We start from the raw sequence: 10,926 nt of genomic DNA, 5'->3' as shown, positions 1-10,926 counted from the left end.
CTCACTGCTGTTACAAGGGAGAGCCCAGGACCCCTGAGTTGATCTGGTGAATTCCTGCCTGCATCGGGGCTAATGTTCCATCCGCCTCCTCCCCACCCCCACCCCCACCCGCCAATCAATCTTCCTCCCCCTTTTTTTCCCTGCAGGCATCAGGATTTATTGGCTACTGCTCATTGCCTTGTTTCACAGGTCAAAGGTCGCCCGCTCAGCCAGACCCTGTAGCTAAATCATATGAAGATGCAAGTGACCTTTACCTGGAATGAAGAGTGGCCGGTTGTGGAAGTGATGGGACAGGAAAGAGGGTGAATTTCCCCTAATGGTTTCAACACTCGCGTGTATCAGGTTTCTCTTGCGGATTAAGACAAAGGCCTCCCCAGTGTAATAATATTCCTCTTTGAAATACTTTACAAACCATCAGCTTACAAGTCCTCTGAAGGCAGCGTGGGTCTGAGAGTGGAGGGTTTGTTGCCATATATCTATCCAACACCTACAGAAACGCAGCCACGGGTGGGCTGCAGGGTCAGAGCCCACGGGGCTCACAGCACAATGCACAGTGGTAATGGCGGGAGGTGGAAATTTTGGCCAGGGCCTTAAGGCAAATGGAACCTGCCGAGGTCTGATAGTGTCGTGCACGACGCTGGGACCTTTAGAGCATGCAAGGCTTTCAGCTGAGACTCTAAACGTGAGGCCATTGCAGAACCGACGGGGCTCGGTGGAAGGTTTGTCCTGGTGCCTTTGGTGCCCTCCCTTTGCTGTCAGGGAGCGTGTTTCATTCGGGGGATGGGGGGCTGCATTTCATGGTGCTGTGTGGCTATATTGCATGCTAAGGGATCCTTCAGGAAGAGGAGGGCTCCCTATGAATGGGAGCTATCGAGCTGCAGAGCTCTGAGAGCCTTGTACAAAGGCGGGTCAGTATCGCTATCTCTGTTAGATGGGAAAAACGGAGTGTGCGGGAGGTGAAGTGACTTGCCCAAGGAGACACAGCAAAGGCAGTGGCAGAGCTGCGAATAGAACCCAGAAGTCCTGGCTCCCGATCTTGTGCCTTAGTGCATGGTGCCCCCTCTGAGAAGAATGCAGGGCCTCAAAAACAGCCCAGGAAATAGCTGGCACTGCTACAAAGGGGGAATCACAACCAGTTCAAAATTAAAACTCTGTCCCAGGGAATCCCTGTGGCCTAAGCCCCCGGCCCTGGCCGAGCTCCCATTTGAGGTATGGCTGGCTCCCCCCAGCAGGACGTGCCGGTGCCAGGGAGGGGAGAATATGAAATGCTTTTCTCTCCCGTGCTGTCATTCATTCATTCAGCCCCCTCACCTCCTTTACTCGCTGACCCAGGCTGGGTGAAACTGGCTACAAAGTACCAGGGGACTGAACTTCCAGGGGTGGCTCAGGTGCCTCCTGGCACGACACCAGGTGGGGCAGGACTCCTGGGTTCTATCCCCAGCTCTGTCCCTGACTCACTGCCTAATGCACCGCAGGGGGTGGGTTAAACTCTTGCCCCAGGAATAAACCAAGCTGCCTCTGGAGCTTGGCGGATGCTGCCCCTGATTAGCCCAGCAGGTGGATGCTGGAAGGTGAACTCCAGCCCTCAGCCCCACCCTGTCCCTATAGCTCTGGGGATGGCAGCAAGGGGCCGAGTGCAGCATTCGTGCTCCTTTGGGGGGGGTGGGGGAGCTGGAATCCTCCCCTGCTGCTGGACAGCTGCCGCGCCTGCCGATAGGATTCTACACTGAGCACAGATGGGCCAGAGTGGCCTCAGGTCGCCCGGCTCAAGACTCTCTGCCAGCTGGATCATCCTGCCCTACAGCCCCCTGTGGGAGCCGACCCCTCTCACCCCCACCCCCCTCGGGCCTTTTGAACGAGAATCAGCTCCCTGCTGGCCCACGGTTCCAACCCCTGCTGCCAGGATTTCACTCCCTGATCAATTCTCTACGGGTTCAGGGCAATTTCTATAGAGGATTCCTCCCTATTCGATTCTACCGGGCCCCTCCTTAAGGGAATTCCCCCCCCCCCCAGCTGAGGCCTTGCAGAGAAAAGGGGCAGGCACCAAATTGGAGCGATTCGTAGGGACCCCCAGCTGGATTGAGAGCAGGACAGGGGCTGGGAAAGGAAGGGTGAAGATAAGGCATGGAGGGAGCTTTTAGGGAAACCTTCTGTGTAGCTCTTCCTCTGTGAGGGAGGCAGCATGATCAGCGATTAGAGCAATTAACGGTGAGCCAGGACTCCTGGGTTCTAGTCCCTGCTCCGGCACTGCAGTTCAGGGGACTGGGAGCCAGGACTCCTGGGTTAAATTCCACTGCTGACCTGCTGTGGGGCTCAGGTCATCTCACCTCTCTGGGCCTCTGTCCCTTCCCTGCCGGTGTAAAATGAAGCACTAATCCCTGGAGCCCCCATGAAGCCCTTTGAGATCCTCAGCTAACAAGTGCAGGGTCTTATCCCACCCTCCCTGAGCGCTCCACACCCCTCTCCAGCCTGCTATAAAAGCCAGGGGCTGGACCCCAGGGAAGGGACGTTACCCTGCCCAAATAAAGGGGGAAAGGAGAGAGGCTTGAGTGACAGAGCCCAGCAGATCGGTCCAGTTTGGTTCAGCCCAACCCAGCCTCCTGCTGTGCAAAGCAGGGGGGTTGGAAAGTGCTGGGTATTAATGGATGGTTCCAGCAGAGCAACCTAAAGCTTTATGGATCTGCGGCCAAGGAGGGGCAGGACTAGCTCTTGCTTCCATGGCAGTGGACTGGCCTGCAGAGTCCAAAGGAGAATCCCGCCCATGCCAGCCCCCCTAGCTGCAGGGATCCACTCCTCCAGCACAGCTTCTTAGGAGTCAGCCAGGGAGGGTGGGTGGGGAGGAGGCTGGAGGGATTTGAGCATGAAGGCAGTGGGTTGGTGGGTGCAAAGACCGCTGGAGGAGTCGGGGGCCCTTTTCCAAGCAGAGGGAGGCAGGGAGGGAGGAGAAGCCGATGTAACTTACAGCACAGGTTCCAAGTCCCATCGAGTCTTAAGCACATACGTGTATTCGTGCTTCCCCGGATCAGGGCCCCCGTGACCACCCAAGGGGCAAGCCTTGGGGGTTGTCCCAGGATAGTCGCCTGCAGATCTCCAGCACAGTCTGCTGACCACCCATCTCCTTTTCCGTGTTGTCAACCCAAAATCATGCCAGCCCCGCCTGCAAAACCATGAGACAGCAGAACAAATAACAGGGTGGGCAGGCTTTCTGAGCCTCCCTTCCACGCTCTTCTCCACAGCCAGGAGGGCGAGGCCTTTCGGGGGAGTTGTAACTGGAAGTGGAAATTCTCACAGAGAAGCTGGGGGTTTAAGAGACCCTCCCCGTCCCCAAACATTGCAAGAGTTCATAGACATTACGACCAGAAAGGCCCATCCTACGGTCAGCTAGGCAGCCCTCCTGCAGAGCCTTACCCAGCTATTTCTGAATCAAGCCCACGATTTCGCTTTTTGCTCTAGTATACCTGTTGGAAAGGGATCCCCCTGCTAGGCAACGCTGCCTAGCACTGTTTCTTTGTACTCAACTGTCTGTAGCCACCTCTTGTCTCTGGCCTTATGCTGAGATTGGAAGTTCTTGGAGGCAGGGACCGGCACTTTGTTCTGTCTTTGTATCCTATCTAGCGCATTGTACACGACATCCATAATATACCTAATAATGTACAGGGCCCAGCACAAAGGGGTTGGGCTCCTAGGTGCTACCGTAATACACCTAGTAACCCAGTGGCAACCCTGCTTGTTTTTACAAGAGGTTTCTCCGAATACGGAGGGACCCTGTGGATAAAGACCAGGCAACGCAATAAAGAAATCAGATGCTGATTTTAAAAGTCAGATTTTTGTTTTTGTTTTTAATATTTCATCAACTTTACAGGGTTACAATTGTCTTAAATATTCTGAAGTTTAAATACAATCTGTATAATAATGTTATTATAAAATGTAAACTTTCAGTGTTTTTATTTTATTTTATTTAATAATCACAAAGTTTTAATACCTGAATGTCTGCAAAACTGAAATATTTCACCGCGGGATTCCCAGGACAGGCAGCCTGAGGCCCGCCGTTATCAGAGGTAGAATGTGGTTTTTATTCATTTTTTTGTGTTTTTTTTTTTTACCTGAGTTAAGATATGCATGCTGTATAATTGCATCTGCAGCTGTGTTCATTCCTTTTGCCTTTCAAACCCCAGAGAAACTGCATTTTTTAAAAATCGATATGCAAAAAGGAAAAAAAGCTGAATGTAATATGCTCTCCCTGCCCCCCCCAAATCAAAAAACCCAACCAAAAAATTAGTGGGGTGGGGGGTGGGGGGTGAGGAGAGGAATAAAACAGGGACTGTACAAATGCAAAACCTACTAAAAATCTAAACACCCCCCCACCCCCAGCACAAAACCAGTGACGAAGAGTCCTCTGGGGGCCATCCCGCCGGATTGCTCTGTGAAGGTAGCCAGGCAGGCCCTAAAACAGCACGTTCGAGTCCTAGTGGCAAGCGCTCCACGGCATCGTCCTAGCCAGACCTTCCGAAGTGAGCGGGTGGGCTCAGCAGAACTCCGGGCTAGTGGGGATTTGGGGGCCACGAACCAGAGTTAAGGGGATGGGGGTGGGGAATGACTCTTGGGCTGTCCAGTGTTTGGCATGCAGAGGTGCCCTGTGGCTTGTCTGGGCTGCACCCGTCCTCCCCGGGTGTGTGGCCTGCTCAGGGGCTGCTGCGTTAGCTGCCGGCAGAAGCCGGGGCAGCCCAGAGGCAGAGCAGTGCCCACCGGCGAGGTGGAGTGGGAGACAAGCCCTTTCCACGCACTAGCTGTCCCCGGGGTGGAATCTGAGGGTCCCCCTCGGGCACACACCCACGCAGCCCCGCGGCAGCAGGCCCACACAGATGCATGCAGCCCTTTCTGAAGTCAAGTATCTCAGTAGTGCTCGGGGCCAGGTTTCCTTGCGGCCGCACGGCCTCCTGCAGCGAGAGCAGGGCAGAGACAAGCTGGAAGCTACCCTAGCAAAGCTGCCTCTCCTACGGAGCCAGCGCTGGGGAGAAACCCAGGTCACCCACCCGCCGTGCTGGGCAACTTTAAGGCAAGTTTCTCCTGGATAAAAAATCAGGGCTAAGAAATCACACCTCCCCCCCCCCTCCAAAATGCCCCCCAAATAACTGGAACTTAAAATAAATGACACAGCAAGCAAATCCTGCCCTGCCCCTTCTCCCTCCCCCCAGTACCCAGTACAATCAGATCCAGACAGCGGGTCTTTTTCCCCTGAGTTACAATCCTGCTCTTGCTCCGAGAGCCCAGATTGCATAAGAAACACATTTTACCCCGAAGGTTGGTTGGTTTTGCTTTATACACACACTCAAAACACACACGAGATATAGAATTTGATATAGAATTTCCCCCCCCCCCAACCCACCCCGCTTTCTAAGGCTCCTTATCCAAGGCGAGCAACGCATTCGTTCTGAGAGAGGTTACGTTTCCAGGCCAGGCACAGAGCCAAGCCTCAAGGCCCTGACTGGCTGGGACGTCTGGAGAACAGAGCTGCCCCCTCACTGGTCCTGCACCCAACACGGGCAGAGAACAGCCACAGATCCCCTCAGTGATGAAGTCAGACGTACAGTCTGTGCCCATGAGACTTCTGTAGCTACAGGCTTTGGCAGTGAGGAGGTGGGAGAGGGGAAAACCCTTCGTTTTATCTAACTACCGAGAGAGGGTTTCGGGATCTTTGATCTCGCCTGAGTTGCATACTGAACGTAGGCTGCGGGATAGCAGGGTTGCTGGTCCCGGCGTGCAGAGTCAATTCCACGGCAGAAGCGTAAAGGGCGAACTGCCCAGCGGAAAGGGGAACTGAACGGAGGCTAGAAATCGGTCCCGTTTGTCAGGCTGCAGGGGTGGTTCTTGGTTCGCTCGAGGCTGCATCGCTCTGTGACATCGGACGCCAGCAAACACACACAGCCCCCGATTCAGCCAAGCACATCAAAGGGCTCTGGTGACTCGGGGCAGACTGAGGCAAGACCCAGGAAGTGTCTGCAGGAGGGATGAAACCCCGTGTTACTGTGCCGGCTAGTGGGGGGCAGCCAGCTCCTATCTCTGGGCTGAGCTCCACTTTTCACTTTAGCTTTGCCGTTCCCCTTTCAAAGCTGCCCAGGCTCCATGAAAACGGAGCTCTGAGGGCAGCATCCCAGGGAGGCTTCCAAAGCCAGGACGCAGCAAAAGGAAACAGAAGGCGTTTGGGGCTAGCAGGCAGGGAAGGAAAATGGCAATGGGGCAAAGGGCCGTAACTTTCTGTGCTCTGCACAGGACAAGAGGGGAGCATTCGGAAACAGTCTGTTAAAGTACAGATCTAGCTATCTATAATCACAAGTGGCACCAGGCTCCATCCAAAGCCCCCTGAAGTCAGTGGGAGCTGTGCCGTTGACTTCAGTGGATTCTGGCGGCTGGCTGAGGAAGTCGAGTGAGCCCTCCCTCTATAAACACCCTGCTTTCTCCATGATGGGAGCTTGTATCGCCAGCGGCCTGCTGCGACCGCTGGTCCTCGCTCACCAGATCCCCTTGCTTCCATATTCTCCCCCCCTTGAGCGGCGGCAGAGAGAGATGGACGCTAGCTTGGATTCTCTGCAGGAGCTGCCTATAGGGCATTAAAAAGGTCGCCCCTTGGAGATCATGCCCACCTGGCTCTTGGTATAGAAGCCACCGGAGGTCTGACTTGTCGCTGTGCTGCCTAAGGAGGAACTGTCATGCCAGGAATCTGGCAGCAGTGCCATGGGGGGAGAAGGGGCCAGGGAGTGAGATGCTAATTGCCACTGAGTGCATCTACAAGCAACTTGGCAGCAGGCTGGGCAAAGGCACATCAATCTGGCTCGCTCGGAGTCAATGGGAGAGTTGGCGTCAGTGGGTTTGATCCCGGGTGCTCCAGAAGGAGCTACCGCAGCATCCTTAATCTAGAGATCGGTGAGAGGTTTTTTAAATACAAAACAGCTGCCGGGTTAAAAAGAAAAGATGCAGCAGCCGGGCTGGACGGAACAGAGGGGAGCGGCTTGATGAGGATACACGTCCCCTGGCCTCTAAGGTCAAAGGGGCACTTGAGTGACAAGTCTGAACAGAGAGCGCCTTTCTAGCCAGATTCTCCGGGAGGCCAAGATGCCTTCAGCCACCTGAGAAGCCTGGGCACCTCCCGGAAAGGCACAACCTCCTCCCAGGATCTCGGCAATCAGGGAAATCAAGGAGTAGCCAAGCCAGGCCCTGCTGTTTACTGGGGGGTTCCTGGCATGTGTGCGACCAACAGGCAGGGAGGATGCCCAGGATTGCAAAACGGGTCCACAGCTGAGCAATGAGGCCCCGTGGCTGGGCATGCAGGGGTGTAATGGAGCAGATCCAGGCCTGTTTAGTTGGGAACAGGGAACCGCCAGCATTCCCGTCTGGCTGGCTCAGCATCCCACTTAGCGGAACACAGCTCACAACACTCACAAAGGTGCTTTCCCACTGTCCAGGAGCAGCCGCTTTTCTTCCACGGCAGGCACTGGAGACCAGCGTCAGCCGTGGCCTAAGCAAATGCCAAGTCCACTGAAATCAACAGAGGCTGCACCCACTTATACCAGGGCTCAACAGGACCCTGTGCATCCCAGGTATGTACCCTGCAAAGCTGATACATGCACCGTAGTGGTCACATTTCCCCAGGGAAAAGAGAGGAGCCCACTCTCAAGTCTAAGGCCGGAAAGAGGACAAATCTCCACTCCGCTCCAGAGGGTGCCCTCTCCCTGTGCGTGACAAAGCTGATTAACGCTTGAACCAGAGAGCCTGGGAGACGGCTTTTAACATTTAACAGGATTAAATCCAGCCTCTTTCTGAATCACGGTTAAGCAGCTTCATGGCTCCTCCCTCCCCAGGTAGACAGGTATAGTTAAAGCAGCATAACCCCACTAGTGGGGACGCAGTTACACAGGTAGAAAGGTGCTCTTGCTGTAGGAGAAGGGAAACAGCTCTACTGGTATAAGTCATCTTTATACTGGCTTTCCTGTAGCTGCACTAGGAGCTGTACTGGTATAGCTATAATGGTAAAAAGTCACACTCCTAACTGCCATAATGATATTGGCACAAACTGTCCTGGCCGAGAAAATGTGTTACGGCTTCAATATTCCCCGCCCCACCCCCAGAGGAAGAATCACCGTATATGACAAAACCTAGGGGTCACGACCATCCTGCTGTTTCCACGAGAGGGTGTTCCTGGCTAGATCCCAGTTAGACGGGAGATGCATCTGCTGGCACGAATACCTGGGTTCAGTGACCATTGGTTTCGGGCAGCCACTCAGGGGAGCTTTAAGGGACCGTTTACGGAGGGACCCAATCAGCTTGAGATCTTGTCAATTTCAATGACCTGGAGGCAGCAGAGGGTTTTGCACCTGCTCTGCAGTCCCTCTGCCAATTTCCCTGCTTTCACAATCCCCTTAAGATCCACTCTGAGGAAGGGAAACTGAGGTGCTAGGGGCTTGACCAAAGTCAGTGGAAACTGAAGTGGGCTTTGGCTCAGGCCCCGTAGAGGGGGAAAAACAGTGAAACTGACCACACACAACGCGCTGTCAGATGCACAGAGGGAAACAAAATAAAAATAACCCAGAGGGATTTTGTCCTGTCTCTAATCTCCTTCAGGGAGCATCAGGTTAGCTGCAGCAATGCCAGGGGAACTTGTTCAGACAGAAATGCGGCGAGCCCATGGTGTCTCTTTAACATTCACTATGGAGATTAAAAAAAAACAATCCCAGTGCACATTCTAAAAATATCACTGCAACAATATACTTCAAGGCAGCGCTCCCACCCTCGTCCGCCTAGCAGCACAGGCATCACCAAAGGCCTGAGGTGTAAAAATCTTGGAGTGTGGGGCCATATTTTCAAATGCTCAATGCCCGCCACTGGGGCTAGAACAGCATGAGTGCTCAGCTCCTGTTGTGACACCTCAGCTCAGTTTTCACAAACCGCTCACGGCCCAGCCTGCTGGATTCCTTTGAAAATCTGCCCACTTGTTGCAGTGCCGCTAAAGAGCACTGAGCCCTTCTGAAAATATCTAGTCCTTACATCTGCTTTTCGCCCACGACACCGCAGGAACCTCACTGACTTTTATCTAGTACACCTGATTTTTCTGGTTATTTTCTTCACCTGTCCAAAGAAAAGAAAAAGAAACCTACGAAGAACCAGGTTGCTGTTTCAGCCCTGAGCAGATGATGAGGTGTGACAAGTATCTAGAATCTGGCGAAAGAAGCAGGGAGGGCGGAGGTAGTGGGACGGGGGCAGAGAGGGCACGTGTACAGTCTGGATTCTATATTATAGTATTGCCTTTAGATCAGATTCTCTGTGCTGGTTTCCAGCAGAGCAGTGAGCTATCTGGCTGGTAGCTGCTGGTAGAATGCAGGGTCAGGGAGCTGGAGGCAGTCAGAGCGGCTTGTGACTAGAAAAACAGGCTGGGGAGGTTGGGAGCCGGTTTATCAAATGAAAAAGCACAAAAATCAGCAGGAAAAGATGTCGTTAAAAAAAAATCCAGAGCGCCCCACCCCCGTTGTTTGCAAGAGAGGCCAAGCTGGGAGGCTTTGCGTCTCCATTCCATTGCTTTGCCCTTTGCGCAGATGTTCGCACCAGTGCAAAAGCACTTTCGCTTCACGCCCACCCTCTGGCTGCTGCAAATAACAGCAGCCGAGAATCAGAATCAGGCCCTTTATGGGCCGGGGCTATTATGCAGGTAAGGATGCTCTGGTGTCACAGGACAGGGCAGAGGAAACACATGGCTACAGCAGGACACACGCTTAAGGCCCGATCCTGAGACGTGCTGGGCACGTTCAACACGCAGCTGCTTCGGTGGGAGTTAACGGCACTCAGCACCTTGCAGGAGACTTCCCAGCTGGACAGATGAATTCTGCAACAAGCCCTCGATTGTCTCTAAAATGGAGTTTCTCCTCCAGAATAACCCCGCCCCCACGCTCACATCAGGAACATGGCACACAGCACAGAGCTCATTAAATTATGCTCCCTGGACCTAATTACAGGGAGAGAATTGTACTGTAAGCCCCTGGGAACAGGGTTCCCTGGGAGGGGATGGGGTGGGGAAGCAGAGGAGTCATCGACGTTAATTTCCTCCACCGAGAAATTAAACAAACACACGAGAAAAATACCAAACAGACCAAGTGTAACAGGCCGGCCGGTCCCTTGTGTTGACGCCAAGTTGCAGGTAACTGCAGGCAGCTGCAAGCAGGACCCTCAATGGTGCAGCATCAGTTGTAACACAGATTCAGGGTAAGCCTGGGATTTTCAAAAGAAGCCAGATGGAATTAGGGGCAAGTCAATGGGAGCGGGGAACCGAATTCCCTCACCTGTAGGTCCAGATCAGAGGGACTAAAAGAGGCAAAGGGAGAGGGAGGGTGCTCTGAACTGGGGATGGGAAGCAGAGTCTGGGGAGCTTTACCGTTCAGTCTCGCGATGCAAAACCTGTTTTTTGCCTCCAAAGCCTACAAGCCGGAATCGCACCCTTTGCAGCCCCTTGAGTTACGCCTGGAGAATTCCTGCCAGCCGGGGCAAACGTATCGTTACTGCAGACCATGGGTGTCAAGCAACGACACCTCCCCACGCACTGCCTTCCCCCCGCTGCCCCATCCACACAGCTCTCAACCCTAACCGGCGAAGCGTTTGCTGAAGTCCCCTTACCGCCAGCGGGCCGCGACCACGCGCTGTGCCGAAGCAGGACCCCGACGAAGCAGGCTGGCCGTGCAGACAGCTCCGCTTTACGCCCTTGGCCGCGCACTCTGGCCCTGAGCCAAAGCACCACTGTTATGCACCTGCTCAACTTGGAGCAGCGAGTAACCCCTTCGGCTGCACTGAGGCGCTGCCCGAAGCCCAGGAGGCACGTAAGTGCTTTTCTGGATCCGGGTCAGCTCAAGCCCCTAGAGGACCAACGTCCAACAGCTAGTTGTGGAG

The 10,926-nt window shown here is 54.1% G+C and overlaps 1 protein-coding gene across 4 annotated transcripts in view; it reads right to left on the bottom strand.

Annotated features, from left to right (window-relative positions):
* Window positions 1–4,911: 4,911 nt before the first annotated feature.
* Window positions 4,912–10,926, bottom strand: part of ARID3A (AT-rich interaction domain 3A) — a 92,674-nt gene continuing 86,659 nt past the window's right edge. For 3 of the 4 annotated variants that reach the window (XM_039515476.1, XM_039515474.1, XM_039515477.1), the window contains one exon: window positions 4,912–10,254. The gene's annotated coding sequence lies outside the window, so the exon portion shown is untranslated. The remainder of the gene's footprint in view (window positions 10,255–10,926) is intronic. The other variant, XM_039515475.1, reaches the window with a different exon arrangement.

The sequence above is a fragment of the Mauremys reevesii genome, linkage group 26 (genome assembly GCF_016161935.1).
Source record: "Mauremys reevesii isolate NIE-2019 linkage group 26, ASM1616193v1, whole genome shotgun sequence".
Lineage (NCBI taxonomy): Eukaryota > Metazoa > Chordata > Testudines > Geoemydidae > Mauremys > Mauremys reevesii.
The sequence above is the reverse complement of the archived record's forward strand: the minus strand, read 5'-3'. Positions and strand labels throughout refer to the sequence as shown.